Source organism: Chiloscyllium plagiosum, unplaced genomic scaffold, assembly GCF_037043375.1.
Source record: "Chiloscyllium plagiosum isolate Xiang-an unplaced genomic scaffold, Cpla_swu_hap1 HiC_scaffold_48, whole genome shotgun sequence".
NCBI classification, from domain to species: Eukaryota; Metazoa; Chordata; class Chondrichthyes; order Orectolobiformes; family Hemiscylliidae; genus Chiloscyllium; species Chiloscyllium plagiosum.
The window spans coordinates 53,913,690-53,918,775 of NW_028270186.1; the positions used below are offsets into that span (position 1 = coordinate 53,913,690).

Below are 5,086 nucleotides of genomic sequence, written 5' to 3' on the forward strand. Positions count from 1 at the left end.
CTACCTTTTGACTTCTGTTACTATGTTCAGAAACTGCCTTTTAGGTTGATGTGAACAGAAACTGCATTTCTAATAAGCACCGTGGAATTTAGCAAAATTTATTGAGTCGCTTCTCGTCGACTCTGTTGGTATCCATGTGGCTCATATCCAGGTGTGAACATCTCTGCAGCGAATTGCACGGTTAAGACAAAAAGGCAAGGAAAGTGGCATCTCGAAATGGCTCCGAGGTCAGAGCATCCTCACAATGTGATCTGTCGTTCTCGGATTGTAATGCTACCTCCGGTTTTAGGGTGGAGAACATTCTTTGGGACTCTTATTCTGAAAAAGAAAACAGACACAGTGACTGAAACTATGCTGCATGGTATGATGTGGAACACGGCCTGCTCAGCTTTGTGCATTTTCCCTGTAGTCCGGTGTCTTTCGTGTTCCGTGTAAACGTGAACGTTGTTCTGTTTCGAGCAATGGGTGAAATCATTTAGCAAAGTAAGAATCGAAATTGCAGTAATGTCAAGCAGCTCATGGTAATTTGACCAAATCATAACCGATCATATATTCTCACGCACTCACAGATACATTTGTAGCTGAAAAGAGTCTGAGAAGATAGACTCAGCTTACCATTGATTTTTGTCTGGATTGATGGGCTATCATTATCTGCTGCGAAATTGATATCGTAGACGGGCACATCCCAGCAGTTGTGCGAGTCGGAGAGGGATCATGGAACCCTTTTCAGGTGACTTTGCATCTGTTGTGATGCAGGAGCAGAATTGGAAATACAAGAACATGGCGAGAGAGCCCGGCTGGTAGTGTGGCCGAGCGGTCTAAGGCGCTGCATTAAGGCTGCAGTTTCGACAGGGGCGTGGGTTCGAATCCCACCGCTGCCATTTCTGTTGATCAACTCCAACGACGCAGCTTGTTCCAATACTGTTTCGATCCCCGCTGTATTGATGTTTAAAACAGAAATAAAATGCGTTTGCTTCGCAGGGGTGTGGGAAAGTGTGGAATTTTCCAAAGTCTGTGCTGTCATTATCGTGTTCGCCACCCGCGCGGAAAATCGCAAGCAGCTCTACTGTTGCTTTATGTTACAGGCAAGTTGAGTTTTTACAGGAACCGAATGGAGACTGGATCTTTCATCGCTGTTGTGAAACAAAGTCCTGCGGTGACTCGACTCGTCGTTATTTGGTTTTCTGGCTAATGGGAAAATCGTTCCAATGAATTTCCATGTCATATGTTATTGAATTTCTCCCATTTCCTTCATTTCCGTCCTGGAGACATCGGAAGGGAAAGGTAATCTAATCGAGACTGTGATTGGTGAAATTCACTTTTTACGGCCAATTCTTATTATGTTCATTCTTTTTCTCTTTACAGCATTGTCTGGGAAATAGTGGTGCACTAAGGCTGCAGTATGTTTGAAAGAGTAGTTTGGAATTGCCCCGTTGTTAGTTGTGAGATTACGTTATGACTCATGCCCTCGGACTGTCTCACATTTAGCATTCATGCTTCGCTGTGTCTGAAAATACATTAGGTATGCCAGTTGTGTTTGTGTTCCGTGTTTAATGCTTTCTGTTTTGCAATTCGCTCAATATTTCTCGAGTTAACAGGGTTTCTGAGGTAATTTCCAGCAGCTAAAATTCTCAACTGAGGATGTGGGAAAATTTCACAGGGTATGGTCCGTCGGAGCAAAAGTAAGGAAGTCGTTTGTTTCTGCAGTGTTTCACAATACTACCTTTCCCGTGAGCAGTCGAACAGACTAAATGATTGTGCCACAGACAGCAACGGCAAACTCCGCTAAAAAGTAATCCTTTAAAGCCGGTGTAAGCAACATGACGTTATTGGGGTACACCGCGTGGAAACAGATACTTCGGTGTATCTCGTCCATGCTCACCACATGGTCAAAATTAAACAAGTCCCGTTCCCCAGCATTTAGCCCCAATCCCTCGAGACCCATCCTGTCCAGAAACTTTGAAATTTCCTGAGTGTAATAGCCTCCTCCACTTCCTCTGGTAGCTCATCCCATACACGCACAACCTTCTGTGTGGAAAATGTGCCTCAGGTCCTTTGTCAATTTCAGCCCACTCACCTTAAACCTATGCTCTCGAGTTTTCAACTCACCCCAACTCGACTCATCGTTATTTGGTTTTCTGGCCAATGAGAAAATCGTTCCAATGAATTTCGATGTCATATGTTATTGAATTTCTCCCATTTCCTTCATTTCCGTCCTGGAGACATCGGAAGGGAAAGGTAATCTAATCGAGACTGTGATTGGTGAAATTCACTTTTTGTGGCCCATTCTTATTATGTTCTTTCTTTCTCTCTTTTCAGCATTGTCTGGGAAGTGGTGGTGCACTAAGGCTCCAGTATGTTTGAAAGAGTAGTTTGGAATTGCCCTGTTGCTAGTTGTGTGATTACTTTATGGCTCATGCCCTCGGACTGTCTCACATTTAGCATTCATGCTCGCTGTGTCTGATTTGATTTGCCAGTTTTGTTTGTGTTCCGTGTTTAATGCTTTCTGTTTTGCGATTCGCTCAATACATTACGAATTAACAGGGTTTCTGAGGTAATTTCCAGCAGCTAAAATCCTCAACTGAGGATATGGGAAAATTTCACATCGTGTGGTCAGTCGGAGCAAAAGTAAGGAAGTCGTTTGTTTCTGCAGTGTTTCACAATACTACCTTTCCCGTGAGCAGTCGAACAGACTAAATGATTATGCCACAGACTGCGACGGCAAGCTCCGCTAAAAAGAAATCCTTTAGAGCCGGAGTAAGTAACACAACGCTATTGGGGCACAGCGCGTGGAAACAGATACTTCGGTGTATCACGTCCATGCTCACCACATAGCCAAAATTAAACAAGTCCCATGAAACAACGAGCTATTGGAAACACAAAGGTGAAAGGTAGAATGGCTTCAACTTTCAGTGCTGGATGCCACTGAGCCGCAAGAGGGGCGGCGGCTGCTTGTTTCTGTAGTGTAATGGCCATTACGTGCGCCTTCCGCGCGAAAAGTCCCCAGTTCGAAGCTGGGTCGAAACTGCTTTTTCCCTTCAACTGTCCCCTTTTACATGGACAAGAACGGAGCTTTCTTGCTTGCTTTCCCATCTGCAAAGCTGCCTTCGAATTTGTTTGAACAAATCTGCTCTCGTAGTGAAATGTAATGCAATTCCATTTAATTACAGTGCAAAGCGTTGTAAAGTTTTTCTCCAACCTGGTTCTGATCATATGCCATTCCGTTTGAGAGTGTAGTTACCGCCTTCTGATCCTTCCACGAAAAGCAGTACCGCATTTGCATTCGTTGCGCAGGCGGCCCGGTTCAAAGACAGGGAAGAAGCTGATGCGGTGGTGTCACAGCGCACCACGAATTCCTGAACTTGTCTATCTGTCAAATGTATCACAAAGTCGTCTCTGAAAGACCTCATTTGGAAGCTTTCTGTCATCATTCAACGTGCGAGAGTTGGCACCAGACGTCCTGAATCATGTTTTGGAGCAGTTCGCACGTTAGTGGCTCATTCAATCAGCAACAGCAATTAAATGAAATTACACTCTCAGAGCGTCGCTAGTATTTGGTTGCGCCCCGAGATCAAGGCCACTTTGAAACTGAAACGGAGGAATCGACAGAGAGGCTCCAGAATGACATCGCATCCATTTGGTTTTCGTTAAATCACTGACGAGCAGGAAAATGTAAACGGGGAGGGCGAGTGGGGAAGTGAGGCAGTTGCAGCCCTGGTGAAACTCTTTCTTTGTGATTCACTCAGCAACCAGAGACGTGAAGGTGACTCAGGCGTGAGAGCTCTTCACATCGAGAACAAAAAGCACTCAAGGGCAGTTAGCACCTCTTCCGGAGTGGGGGTGGGGTGAGGTAATTACCTTTTGACTTCCGTTACTATGTTCAGAAACTGCCTTTTAGATTGAGGTGAACAGAAACTGCATTTCTAATAAGCACCGTGGAATTTAGCAACATTTATTGAGTCGCTTCTGGTCGATTCCCACACAGGTTTCCAACTCAGTGGGTATCCATGTGGCTCATGTCCAGGTGTGAACATCTCTGCAGCAAATTGCACGGTTAAGGTAAAAGGCAAGGAAAGTGGCATCTCGAAATGGCTCCGAGGTCAGAGCATCCTCACAATGTGATCTGTCGTTCTCGGATTGTAATGCTACCTCCGGTTTTAGGGTGGAGAGCATTCTTTGGGACTCTTATTCTGAAAAAGAAAACAGACACAGTGACTGAAACTATGCTGCACGGTATGATGTGGAACACGGCCTGCTCAGCTTTGTGCATTTTCCCTGTAGTCCGGTGTGTTTCATGTTCCGTGTAAACGTGAACGTTGTTCTGTTTCGATCAAAGGGTGAAATCATTTAGCAAAGCAAGAATCAAAATTGCAGTAATGTCAAGCAGCTCATGGTTATTTGACCAAATCATAACCGATCATATATTCTCACGCACTCACAGATACATTTGTAGTTGAAAAGAGTCTGAGAAGATAGACTCAGCTTAACATTGATTTTTGTCTGGATTGATGGGCTATCATTATCTGCTGCGAAATTGATATTGTAGACGGGCACATCCCAGCAGCTGTGCGAGTCGGAGAGGGATCATGGAACCCTTTTCAGGTGACTTTGCATCTGTCGTGATGCAGGAGCAGAATTGAAAATGCAAGAAAATGGCTGGCCCGACCGGCTGGTAGTGTGGCCGAGTGGTTTAAGGCGCCGGATTTAGGCTCCAGTCTCGACAGGATCGTGGGTTCGAATCCCACCGCTGCCATTTCTGTTGATCAACTCCAACGATGCATCTTTTCAAATGCTGTTTCGATCCCCGCTGTATTGATGTTTAAAACAGAAGAAAAAGGCGTTTGCTTCGCGGGGAATTAACTGTGGTGTGGGAAAGTGCGGAATTTTCCAAAGTGTCTGTGCTGTCATGATCGTGTTCGCCTCCCGCGCGGAAAATCGCAAGCAACTCTACTATTGCTTTATGTTCCAGGCAAGTCGAATTTTTACAGGAACCGAATGGAGACTGGTTCTTTCATCGCTGTTGTGAAACAAAGTCCTGCGGTGACTCGACTCGTCGTTATTTGGTTTTCTGGCTAATGAGAAAATC

General features: G+C 45.0%; 1 non-coding gene across 1 annotated transcript; it reads left to right on the plus strand.

Annotated features, from left to right (window-relative positions):
• The first annotated feature begins 4,671 nt into the window (after window positions 1-4,671).
• trnal-uag (transfer RNA leucine (anticodon UAG)) lies at window positions 4,672-4,753 on the plus strand. The gene has a single exon. It is a non-coding gene; the product is annotated as a tRNA-Leu (tRNA).
• Window positions 4,754-5,086: the final 333 nt, after the last annotated feature.